This window comes from Vicugna pacos, unplaced genomic scaffold (genome assembly GCF_048564905.1).
Source record: "Vicugna pacos unplaced genomic scaffold, VicPac4 scaffold_19, whole genome shotgun sequence".
Lineage (NCBI taxonomy): Eukaryota > Metazoa > Chordata > Mammalia > Artiodactyla > Camelidae > Vicugna > Vicugna pacos.
The window spans coordinates 50284472-50298815 of record NW_027328740.1 but is presented as its reverse complement, the minus strand read 5'-3'; the positions used below and the strand labels follow the sequence as shown (position 1 = coordinate 50298815).

Below are 14344 nucleotides of genomic sequence, written 5' to 3'. Positions count from 1 at the left end.
GCAAAACGTTTTCCGACATACGTCTCGAAAATCTTCTTGTAGAAGAAATAAAAACAAGAATAAACAAATGAGACCTAATGAAACTTACAAGCTTCTGCACAGTACAGAAACCAGAAGTAAAACAAAAGACAACCTATGGAATGGGAAAATAGTTTGCATATGAAACCGACAAAGGCTTAATCTTCAGAGTATATAAGCAGCTCATCCTACTGTAAAAGAAAAAAAAAACAACGCCATCCAAAAATGGGCAGAAAACCTAAACAAACGATTCTCCAAGGAAGACATACAAATGTTCAAAAGGCACATCAGGAAATGCTCAGTATCACTGATTATCAGAGAAATACAAATCAAAACTACAGTGAGCTTTCAACTTACACTAGACAGAATGGCCATCATTCAAAAATCCACAAATGACAAATGCTGGAGAGGCTGTGGAGAAAAGGGAACCGTCCTTCACTGCTGGTGGCAATGCAGTTTGGGACAGCCACTGTGGAAAACAGAATGGAGATTCTACAAAAGCCTAGGAATAGACTTTCCATATGACACAGGAATCCCGCTCCTGGGCTTAAATCCAGAAGGAACCCTATTTCAAGACGACACTTGAACCCCAATGTTCATAGCCAGCACTATTTGCAATAGCCAAGACATGGAAACAGACTAAATGTACAGCGACATTTGACTGGAAAAAGATGTTGAACATTTATACAAATGAATACTAGTCAGCCATATAAAACAACAACCTAACGCAATTTTCAGCAACATGGATGGTCCAGGAGAAAATCAGTCTAAGTGAAGTAAGCCAGAAAGAGAAAGAAAAATACCATATGAGATGGCTCATTATTGGAATGTAAAAACAAAATGAAACAAAAACAAACAGCACAATTTCAAAACAGAAATAGACTCACAGACATAGAATACAATATTTTGGTTGCCAAGGGGGCAGAGGGCGGGGAGAGATAGACTGGGAGGTCAAAATTGTAGAATAGATAAACAGGATTGTACTGTACAGGACAGGGAAATGTATAAAAGATCTGACGGCAGCTCACAGAAGAAAAAATGAGACAACAAATGTATATAAGTTCATTTTAACTGAAAATTTGTGCTCTACGATGGAATTGGAGACAACTTTGTAAAATGACTGTTAACCAATAAAAAAAGTAAAAAAAAAGAAAAAAACATGATCCTAAATATTACAGGTGCAAATATAAATTATAGAGGAAAAATAATTCTTCAAAACTGTAGTAAAACAGAAGATTTTGTTTTATGTTTTATTTTTAAGATAAGCAAAATCAGAAAACCTCTAGCCAGGTGCATCATGAAGGAAAGAGAGATGCTTCAAAGAAATAAAGTCAGAAATAAATAAGAGAAATAACAATTGTTACCTCAGTTATACAAAAAAATGTTCATTTTGTTAACACATATTTGCCAATAAAATGGACAAATTAGAAGAAATAGACAAATGTCTAGAAAGAGGCAGATATAAGGAGAAACAAATAATTTGAACAAACTGTTTCTAGAAGAAAGATAGAATCTGCATTTAAAAAAATTTTTGAATAGAAGTGCAGATATAAACAGCTCCCGTGGAGCAATGTACAAAAATGCAAAGCAGAACTTATACTCTTCAGACTATTCAAAAATTGTGAAGGTGTGGGAAACTCTCAAATTAATTCTATAAAGATTTCATCACACTGATAGCAAAGTCAAAAACAAAGTATGGGCAAAGACAACTTCTAGCAAATATATTTGATTGATTTAAATGCAAATATTCTACAAAATATTATTAGCAAACTAAACCCAGCAAAACCAAAAATGAATCATACACCATGATCAACTTGGATTATTTGCAGGGTCACAAGAGAGGTTCAACATACACAAATCAATCAGTTTGATAAACCACATTAACAAAGGTAAAAGAGAAAACGACGTGGTTATCCCAATAAACCCATCAAAAGCATTTCACATAATTCAACATTTATTAATTAGAACAGTGACAACAACAACACAAGAACAACAACAGCAACAACAACAATAGAAACCTCTTACCAAAGAAAGATTCTGGAAATATATCTCAAAATATCTAAAGTCATTTATTACAGAAATATATACAACATAATATGCAAAAGTTAAAAACTGAAAGCCAAATTAAGGAATACGACAAGGGTACCCACTCTCACCATTTCTATTAAACACAGTATGGGATGTCCTAGCAACAGCAATCGGAATAGAAAAAAATTTATTCAAGTTGGATTGAATGAAGTAAATCTGTTATTAATTTAGATTGAGATAATAATCTATATAGAGAACGCTAAATATTCTCCACACCAGAACAACTAAAACTAATAAAGGCATTTAACAAAGTTGCCTGATTCATGATTAATAAACAAAAACTGTCACATTTCTTTACACTAAAAATGAAATATTCCATAATTTTAAAAAATCCATATGAAATCAGATCAAAAAATGAAAAACCTAGGAAAAAACAAAGATAATAAAATCAAAAGGACACTGATAAATAAATTTGAAGATGATGCAAAGAAATGGAAAGAAATCTCAAGGTCTTAGTTTAGAGCAATTAATATTGTTAAACTATACATACTACAAAATATGTCTACAGATATAAAGTGATTCAGATCGAACTACATCATATTTTCCACAGAAATAAAAACAGTCCTATGATTTGTATGGAACAGCAAAAGAACTAGAACTGCAAAAGAAACAATCAGGTAAAAGAACAATGTTGGAGGCATAACCCATAACCCTCCCAGATCTCAGACTATAATACAAAATTACAGTAATCAAAACAGCACAATACTGGAAAACAAACATCTTTATCACTGGAACAGAATGCAGAGGCAGAAATAAAACATCACACCTATGGTCAAATAAACTATGACAAAGGAAACAAAAATATACAATGCCTAAAAGACAACCTTCAGCAAGTGATGTTGAGAAAGCTAGATATCTGCATGTAAATCAATGAAATTAGAATACTCTCTCACACTGTACAAATATAAACTCAAAATATTTTAAATATCTGAATCTAATACATAACACAATAAAACCCCTGGAAACTAACATAGGCAAAACAATAGATAAATTGTAGAAAAATTTTCCTATGTCACTCTCCCAAGCTGAAAACAATAAAAGCAAAATAATCAAATAGGTCCTAATTAAACTTAAAAGCTTCTACACAGCAAAATAATCAGAATGAAAAGATGAACATCCAAATGGGAGAAAACATAAGGAAACCGTGCAATCAACAAAAGGCTAATTTCTGAAATACACAAATCGTTCATACAACTCCATTTCAAAAATCTACAAACAACTCAACCAGAAAATGAGCAGAAGACAATTCTCTAAAAAAGACACACAGATGATAAACAGGAATATAAAAGCATGCTCACATTGCTAATCATTATAGAAAGGCAAGACAAAAATAAAATGTTTTATCTCACACTATTGAGAAGGGTTTTCATCAAAATGTCTACAAATAATAAAGACTTTGGAGGTTGTAGAGAAAAAGGGACTCTCCAACGCTGTTGATGGGAATGAAAATTGTTGCAACCACTTTGGAAACAGTATGGAATTTCCTTTAAATAATAAAGATAGATCTATCATTTGACCCAGCAAACCCACTCCTGGGCATATAAAAAATAAAACCTGAAAACAAAGAATACTAGGGTAAAACATAAGAAGTACACTTGACTTCATTTGATTCTTCTCACTGGCAAGGGAAGCAGAAGCAAAACTAACAAAAGATGATTGTATCAGTCTAAACAGATTTACACTGCAGAAGAAATGATCAATAAAATAAAAAGTCAACCAACACAATGGGAGAATATATTTGCAAGTGATATTTTACAATCAAGTGTTAATATCCAAAATATATGGCAAAGTCATACACAACCACAACAAAAAAGACCAAACAATACAATTAAAAAAAAGTCCATAGGAACTGAATAGATTGATCTGAATCAATTTTCTGTAGAAAGCATACACTTGGCTATATGACACATGATAATGTGTTCAGAGTTATAAATTATTAGGAAAGTCATAAGCCAAAAATGAGACAAGACCTCACAGTTCTCAGAAGGCTCTCATCAAAAAGAAAAGAAATATATGTTGGTGAGATTGAGGAGAAAAGGGAACGCCGTGGAAACTCTTGATAGGAATGCAAAGTGTTGATTCCATTGCATATATACATCAATTTTCTTCATTCATTTTTCTGTCAAGGAATATTGTGTTTGTAGGCCCCTGTCTGAAGGCTCTAGAGTATAAGCCCATGGGCTGAACTGATAAACAAGTAGTGAGGAATGTCTCATATCCAGGCTGGATAAGAAATGGCATAATCAATGTATCCAGTATGGATGGCTGGAGAGCCTATGCTGGGTAAGATCTTCAGAGGAGGACAATCTAAGACAGGCACAGCTGCCTGGATAAGAGATGGCCTACTTAATGAAGATCCGTGGTGAACTTTAAAACAATCCTTTATCATTTAACATCCTGTGCTTACTGCAGGAGTATGGGGACATAAATAGCTTAAGATTATTATCATTGTTAAAACTTAGATGATATGTGAAGCATTGTGCATGTCCTATATAAACCCTTTTTCTTAGAATCAATAAACACAGAACTGCTTCGCTTCTCTCCACAAAGTGTTTGTGTGTATATTATACCGTGCCACTGAAAGGGTTAATTTAATTTGTTGGGAGTATCTTAAAAGGATGTTGCATTAATACAATGCTCTTTCCACACCTATTGAGATGGTTATGTGAGTTTTATTTCTCATTCTATTAGTGAGGCATGTCACCTTTATTGATTTGAATATTTTGAAGTATCCTTAAACCCAGGGATAAATCCCTTAAATCATGTATGTGTATGATAAGTTAAATGTGTTGTTGAATTCATTTTCCTTCTGTTTTGTTGAGAATTTTGGCACATATGTACATCAGGGATAATAATCTATATTTTGCATATAATGTCCTTTCTAGCATTGTTATGCAAATAAAGCTGGAATCATAAAACAAGTTTGGATTCTTTCACCCCCTTCAAATTCTTAGATGGTTTGGGGAAGTATTGGTGAGAAAGGTTCTTCAAATATATCACAGATTTCACCAGCAAATTCATCTTGTAAATATTTTCTGGCTTGGGAGGTATGGATTACTAATATACTCATAAACATTTGTGCTCTATTTAACTTTCTAATTTCTTCTTGATTCAGTATGTGAAGACATATATTTCTGGGAATTTGTCTTTAGTTCTAGGTCATTCCAAATTGTTGGGTATTGGTAATTTCTTATGATGCTATGCATCTCTATAACATCAGTTGTAATATCTTCTCTTTCATGTCTAATTTTATTTGAGTTTTTATTTTCTTAGCCAACCTAAATGTTGTTCCAATTTATGTTTAAAATAAACGGGCTTCGTTTTTTTTTATCTTTTAAATTGTTTCCCTTCTTATTTGCCTTACTCTCATTCATTCAATTTTCTTCTTCATTCTGTTTTCTCCTAGATTCTTGATGTGTAAAGTTAAGTACTGTGAATCTTTGTATTTCTTTTATTATTAAATACTATTTATTTATTTATTTATTTATTTACTTAATTATTTACGTATTTATTCATTTACTTATCATTGAAGTACTGCCATTTACAATGTGTCAATCTGTGGTGTTTAGCAATGTGTCCCACTTCATGCATATATTTGTGTGCTTATTAAACTTAACTTCACAATATTTAACATACTGCCCTGTGTGATACAAATGAAATTTTGAAAACATCTATTTTTATATATAGTGGATAACATTTATAACTCTACAACTCCCAAATATATCCTCTCCAAGCCCCTTTTAGCAGTAACCATAAGATTATTAAGTAGATCTGTTAGTGTGTTTCAGTTTTATAGATGAAATCATAGTGTTCTCATCCAAATTTTTTTTTAAGGTTCTACATATATCATGTCATGTATTATTTTTCTTTCTCTTTCTGGCTTACTTCAATTAGAATGACACAATATGGGGACATCCATTTTGCTGCAAATGTCATTGTATTATCATTTTTTATGGCAGAATATTATTCCATTGTGCACATATGGCATAAATTCTGTATACTGTTATCTGTTGATGGACAATAACGTTGCTTCCATATCATGGCTATTGTATATAGCACTGCTAAGAAATTTGGGGTGCAGGTGACATTTTGAATTAGGGTTCTCTTTGATATATACCCAGAAGTGGGATTGCTGGATCTTATGTTAATTCTATTTTTATTCTTTTGAGGAATCCTCATCCTGTTTTCCACAGTGACTGCACCAAACTACATTCCTACTGACACTGTAGGAGGGTTCCCTTTCTCCACAGCTTCCCCAGCATTTATTGTCTCTGGACTTTGGATGATGGCCATTGTGACTATCGTGAGGTGATACTTCATTATAGTTTTGAATTGCCCTTCTCTGATAATGATAGCGAGCAATACTTTTTTCATATATCTGTGTGTCATTTGTATGTCTCTAATGGAGAATTGCTTGTTTAGGACTTCTGCCCATTTACGGATTGGCTTCTTGTTTTTTTTAAGTATTATTATTAGGTTGTATGAATTCTTTATATTTTGGAAATTTAGCCTATGTCAGTTGCATCACTTCTAAATATTTTCTTTATCCTGTCGGTTGTAATTTTGCTTTGTTTATGGTTCCCTTTGTTGTCAAAAAGCTTATATATTTAATTAGGTCCTATTCACTAATTTTGATCTTACATCCATTACCTGGGTAGTCTGTTCTAGGAGATCATTGCTGCGATATATCTCAGAGTGTTTTGTGCATGTTTCCTTCTAGGAGATTTACTGTGCCTTGACTTACATATAATTGTTGAAGTCATTTTGAGTTTATTCTTGTGTATGGAGTGAAGGAGTGTTCTAAATCCATTGCTCTGATGCTGCTATCTAGTTTTCCCAACACCAGTTGGTGAATAGATAGAGCAACCAGATATAATCTCTCACACCTATGATCAATCAACCCATGAAAAAGGAAGTAAGAGTATAAAATTAAGAAAAGACATTCTCCTCAATAATTACTGCTGGGGAGACTGAACATGTAAAAGATAGATTAAAATATTTCCTCACATTGTATACAATCCATGAGCACAGAATATCTTTCTATTTATTTTGTTTACTTATATTTTTTGCACCTGTAATATATAGATCTATGTTTAGAAATTTTATTTCACTTATCAAATTTATTCCTATTTTATTCTTTTTGGTATAAATTTACACACAATTGTTTTGCTAAATTCTCTTTCTGATAATGTGTTGTTACTATAGAAAAATGCAACAGATATTTGTGTGTTGATTTTATATTCTGCAAGTTTGCTAAATTTGTTCATTATTTCAAACAGTCACTGAAGGGGTCTATGGAGTTTTCTATCTAGGCATAATTATGTCATCTGTAAAACCTTCACTGATTTATTACAAGTTTGATGAATTTTATATTATTTCTTGACTAGATGTTCTGGTTAGGACTTCTAGTAGTGTAATTAAGGACTTCTGAAAATGAGCATCTTTAACTTATTACTGGACGAGAGGAAAACTTTCCTGTATGTTAACATTGAAATTGAAGTAAATAATGGGTTTTTAATATATGGCTTTTATTATGCTTAGTTACATTCATCTAGAGTGAATTTAAGAATATTTTTATAAAAATGTTAAGATCAGACCAGTCAATAATTTTCCTAAATATTTTGAGGTTTTTTTGAATTCTTTTTTTTAATGGGATGGTATCACATATATTCATTTGTGAATGTTAAATAATATTTATGAATCAGGACTAAATCCAACAAAACTACAGTTTATAATACTTATAATGTGCCATGGATTCAGGTTGCTAATATTTACTTAGAATGGAACTTACAGATATTGAAGGAAAAATTTACATTGTAGCTTGAGGGTACATTTATTTGTTTAAAAAATTTTATCTTTCATTTTGAATTTGGCCTCTGTTTAATGGAATTTATTTCTAAATAAAGAATATAACTTTTGGTAGAACTGGATTTACTACAGATTACTGACACAGAATATAGCTATTATTTATAATTAGTGAACAAGACACTTGCCATAAAATGCCGTATTATACTAACAATGCCAACTGTTTCAAGACTGAGAAAAATATTGCTTCCTAAAATGTATTACCTGGTCTTTTCCAACCCAGCCTTCATATGCAGTTATATCTTTGTTTTTTGATTGTTTGTTTGTTTGCCCCTTAATGGAGGTAATGCTTATTGAACCCAGGATCTTGTGCACAAGTCCATTTATCAACATCATTTTGGAACATTTAAGAAAAGCCACAAGTGCATGGATTATAAAGATGACAAGATATTTTATTACTTCTAGGGAACGATAAACCTCTGAGTGAAAGAATGGCAAAAATAAACATTTGTAAATATTCAATAAGCTTGTTTCTTTTGCAATTTTAAAGTAGAATATTAAATTACATTTGTTTCAATTATAGCACTGAATTTCAATTTTAAACAATAATTCCGCTTTGGGATTTCTTAAATTTGATTGATTATTTTAATCTAATTTTATTTCATAAATATTAAAAATTTATATATAAACATAACAAATAAACTGATATTTATTCTTCTCATGTTTTGAATATAGAGCTACTTATTCTAAAGTACACAGATAAATACATACTTCCATTCCCAAATCAAATTATTTTTCACTTTAATTACAAATGATGATGAAATTGTTATACATTTTCTGTACAGGTTTTACACAAATTTCACTTTAAATTCCAAAACTTTAAAATTATTTTATATATTTTCTGCATTATTTATACTCTGATCACAAATCTGTCATAAATTTGTGTTCAAAACTATGGACATTGTTTTTAATTAAAAGACTCAAATATTTAATAGTTTAAAAAGCTTTTGTGGGGATAATATTTGCAGATCACAGTATAAAAATAAGCATTCTATATGTTTCATTTTAACTGAATGAATGAGAAGTAAACACTGGCTGAAAGTTACACTTGAGTTGATAGGATACCAGTCGTTTTGTGATGTCACAGCTACTCAGGTTGAGAACCATTGTGGTTGCCTAGCACTTTATTTGTTCAGGCCTGCCAAAGCAGTATTTGAAGCTGCAGTGCTCAAAATCATGCAGATTAGAAAAGTAGCTGCAGAAAAAGTTATATGAATTGGCATATGTTTCTTCAGAAATTCAAGATGTGTCATGTAAAGATGGACCAACTGCTTCAGGAAAATCAGGTAGATCTCTATTTTGTGATCAATCTCTGGGGACTTGGACGTGAGGTCTATGATTGAAGAAAATGCTTCTCAGAATTTGTCTGAAGAATCCTTGATAAAAAGGCCATGTTACACACGTTGTCCCTGAACCAGATGAAGATAATTATTTTCGTTCCCTGACATTTCCCAGAAAACTCTGGAAAATGGCTGGGAGTGACCAATTTAAATCCATCTGGTGGGATGATAATGGAACTTCCATAGTGATTGGTGAAGATGTCTTTAAGAAGGAAGTTTTTTTAAGAAATGCCCCTTTCAGAATATTTGAAACTGGAAATATGAAAAGTTAAGTTAGACAGCTTAACCATTATGGGTTTAGTAAAGTACGACAGAATATTTAAAGATCTGCTTGTCTAGCTGTCTTTCTGACAGAAGAAAAGGAAGTCTCTGTTTTAAGCAAAGTATTCAGAAACTTTAGTTACCACTTGGTAACGTATATATAAAATTTTATTTTGTGCATCAATCTATGGTAATATAAATGTAAAGCTAAATTTGAAAATTGTATAAAACTACTAAGGCTAAAATGCTTAATTTTTCTAAAAAATGATGACAGTGCCTTATGTATTCATATTATAAGAAACTTTGCTGGCAACTATGAATCTAAGCAGAAATCTAAATAAAGGTATTAAAGCTGCTTTTCAAAAGTGGCATTCACCGTTACTGCAAATTCTAACTTCTTAAATTTGATGACTGTACTATTTAAATGTGTATTTTCCAAATAAGGAACTTCAAAATGTCAGCAATATTCATATTTTGATGATATTACCTTTGGATAGTAAACGTGAAATCTGAGGTTTTATATGTTATGCTTATTGTAGTGTTGTCTTTTGGTTAAAATTCTTACTAAAATCTTTCTACTTTGGTTGTAGCTGCAGTTCTATCATCATCCAAATTTTAAACGAGGCTGTCCCCAGATTTTAGTGAGAATAAAAAGAAGAGTTGGGATTAAAAATGCCTCTCTGGTGTCTTCATTGGCTGAAGATTTCAACAAGAAGCACTATAAAGCAGGGGGTAATATGGATAATCATAATTCTGGTTTTGTGGCTGACACTAGTGGAGAAAGTTCATTTTTACCTTCTGCAAATTTAAACATGCCTCTAATAAGGGAGCCCTCTTCTAGCCACATAGTTGGTGATACAAATACCTCGATAAGAGGTGATTTTTCTCCTCCATCATCAATGTCAGTTAGACCCTCAGAACAAATTGCAGTGGATCAATGTTCTATTTTAAATGAGTTGAACACTGCCCACAGGCACTCTCAAAGCAGCTACACTGAAGCAAATGGCCGTGTTGTGAACTTCATTACAACTACAAATTCTACTTCTCAGTACAGCATTTTATCTCCTATACAGAGGAATTATATTGGACAGATGTTGGAGCATTCTAGTTTTCCAAATATATATCATAACATATCTGCCAATGAAGGGAGTTTTTCTAAACTTCAACCAGGGAGAAACCCACGGTTTCCAGTGACAGTGATAGCTGATACATCAGCTACCTCTCTTTCAAGGACAATTCATCAGACACCTTCAATATATGAACGTCATCCTAATCACAACTGATCTACCAGCGGACTACCAGATTATGCAGGATAACAAAGATTAAAAGTGAGGTTGGCAAGTGTCAACAAATATCTGCAATTTTCTTATTTGAACAATAAACATAGATGTGTACCTGTATTTACCTTATTTTTTTAAATAGTGTTAAGTTTTAAATGGGAGACTATGTTACTATTCTAAGAAAAAATGAGATATTTGATTGATATGAACATTTGATGGAAAAATATGGGAGTTAATTTAAATATTTTCTTGTAAGGAAGAAGAGAAAATGCAAGAATTTGGAAAAAGACTAAAACATGGAGAGAGGGAAAAGTTCTAAGTGGTTTCTGGTTCATCCTGGAAAGTATGAAAAGTGTTAAGTTAGGATGTGTTACAACAGAAGATAAATGCAGGACCCGGCCCAGGGATCATGGTCTTTATTATGTCATCCCTGGAATCATAAAGGTCACATGATATAGTCTCAGATGGCACAATCAGCATTTGGTAGAATTTATGAAGTAATTTTATCTATGGTCTTCTTTGTGTTGTTCTCAAAGCATTCCAATTGGTGCTTTCATTTCCTCCCCTCAAGATTCTACACTATATTTTCTTTTTGATAATTTATCTTGCATTTATTTTCCAGCCAAAGACAAGCTAACTTCCTCAGGGTGGCACTTAATGCCTTTTCAAATCTAAGCAAACAAACTCAACTTTGTTTACTAATTTCTTTATAAATCTGGACTCTGCCTACCTTGGCATATCTATATGATTCACTGTATCTTGAGATACATCCAGGCAAATGCTTGTCAACTATGTTAGCTGGAACCTCACCACTTTGCTCCAGCTCATCCTTGGGCTTTGGGTGTCCTCCTTTTACCTACTTAGACTTTCCCAGTCTCAGTTCAGAAACTACCTCCTTCAGATGTTTTCTGTCTGTCCCCCTTTCCTTGTCTAACTTGGATACCAGCACAGTAAACACAGCACATGCCACAAGATGCATATTAGAATTTAGTGAATGAAAAATACATGTTGACTTTAAGCAAAATCTACTTTCCTGAAACAACAAAACTCTCATGGTATTCAAACTATTTCGTTTTGGTCTTTATTCTTCACCACAAACTAGCTCTTTTCATAGCCCAAGGACTAGTCACTCAAGACAGTAATTGGAGGTAGATACAGGAGACAAAGTATTATTTTCTTATCCATTCATGCCTCCAGAGGCCTAAAGCATTCCATTCTCATTTTCTTCATTATTTCCTGTCTCTTCATCACCCACCCAACCCAAAATATTTGATTCTCTTACCCATACTAATAATTATACTGCATTCTAATTAATTTACTTCTTAGAATCAGAGATTTGTCCAGAAGAGACAGTGATATTGCAAATATTTAATGTAGGTTTATGCACCCCCCCATAACTTGTGCCTTTCTAACCTTCACGCAGGAAGAATCTAAGAGGTACTAGGACCTTGGTTGGGGTGATCGTATTCAGTAACAAAATTGCAATCTAAAATGTGTGGACTAGAAGTAGGTGAGGGTGGTGGAATTAAAAATTTGTCCAAATGCATGAGTACCAATTTTCTGCAGATATTAGGAAATATAAAATATTCATGGAAGACTTTGACTATTTCCCATTAATTTAAAACAAAAGGTGAAGCATTTTCAGAATGTGAAATGCCCTGAAGTGATGGAAAAATTGTAGGCAACGTCAGAGTGTCTAAGGTTTCTGCTCATAATCATGCAGAAAGTGTCAGCTGATAAGACTGGAATGACAACATTGATTCCTGAAAATATGTCACCAGTTGTAAAGAAAGCCTTTGATAATGTGGAGAAAGGGCAAATGGGCCAGGGTAAGATCTTGCAAAATCCCACCAATATGTCCTTTACCAAGAGAAGAAAAGAGGCCACTTGAAGCAGGAGAGTTTTGTCTGGACAGCAGTGGTTTTTCCTACAACAGAAACATCAAGCTGTTAAGTTTGTCAGCACAACTCTGATGGTGGCTACGTTGTTGCTTGCATTAGCAGTCTGTGGTTCAGATGGGCTGTTTCAGCAGCTATTTTCCATCTCTCTTATCAGACAGTGGGTCTTAATGTGATCATCTGAACAAGGTTCTATAATAAGTCAAAAACTACACTTTACTCTCAAAATTAGAAATCCTAAAGATGAATATTGTTTGTCCAACTGTAGTTTTCTACCTGGGAAAATCTCGACTATTGGCAAAAGTACAAAAGTTGGCTGATGCTTTGAAAACTATTCTCTGAGCTCTGCCTACAGAACTCTTCCCACTAAATACTACAAATCTCTCTACCACTGTGTGTGTGTGTGAAGATGGATTGTTAAGCAGTAACTAAATTTGTCTTAGTTGAGTCATCAGTAAATTATTATTCTGCAACTGGCAGAATCTCTGTGAATTAAGAGTTTCATTGAGCCACCAGATTTTCTTCCGATCAGGGAGAGGTATATTATGTTTCTCCCAGTATATTAATTGTTACCTGTTCATTAAATTCCGAGCTGATGCTAGGGCCAATCAACTGAACCCTTGAATTGGAATGAGGCATATACATTCTCCAGTCCCCAGAGCCCAGCACAGGACAGTGTCTCCTTTTTAATTTAAGCTTATGTCTAATTTCTTTTTTCTTCTAATTCTCATTGTTGACACAACTTATTTTGGCTTTGATCACCCCTTGACTAATTTAAAGGGACTGAACCACTGACTTATTCCTGTTCACCTAGAAATTTGAATAACCTTATTTTTTGTACTACCTGGAATAGAGTGAGCGTAGTCAACATTTTGAAAGCAGTCTTCAGTCCTAATAATGCAGAACCTTTATACTTCTGTGCCCAGCACTTGAGCAAGAATGTTTGTTGTGGATCTCAGAGATTATCCTCACATCCCCTAATACAACCATGAGAAAACACCAAATTGTTTTCCAAAATCAAGTCTTTGTCAGTATTACATTCCCATTGCAAAAGAGTTAAGAATTGTAGGAGTTCTGAGATTTTACCATGATGAGATTTTTAGCAACCTAACATGTTCATTTCTTACAGATGCTATTGGGGAGATGAGACCATTGGTCAGAGACAGTGAACTTTATCACTCACAGAAAGAGCAGCCAGTTTCAAATTTGTATCCATTCCCTAATATCAGATGAATGTATATTGAGAAATTTTGATGCCTGCAGAAGCAGTGGTCTGTTAACATGAAGAAAATAAAGGCATGGTAAAACACTAATTTATTAGTATCTTCATGTATTATTAGAATCACTTATTTATTAGTATTTTTACCTAGGATAAGTATATCATGACTCAAGTTTACTTGCTGCAGAAACAATCATGAGAAATGACATGGTAATATGTGAATATTGATTTCCATTTATCCTTCCGCTTCTATTGAGATATAATTGGTGTAGAATACTGTGTAAGTTTAGGTGTACAGGATAGTGATTTGATTTACAAGTATCATGAAATAAGTATCATAGCAACTTTACGGAGAATTCATTATCTCAGTTAAAT

The 14344-nt window shown here is 33.0% G+C and overlaps 1 long non-coding RNA gene across 1 annotated transcript; it reads left to right on the top strand.

The window, feature by feature from the left end:
- Nucleotides 1–10628: 10628 nt before the first annotated feature.
- On the top strand, nucleotides 10629–14063 carry LOC140693307 (uncharacterized). The gene is made up of 2 exons (XR_012069029.1): nucleotides 10629–10900; nucleotides 13880–14063. It is a non-coding gene; the product is annotated as an uncharacterized lncRNA (long non-coding RNA).
- Nucleotides 14064–14344: the final 281 nt, after the last annotated feature.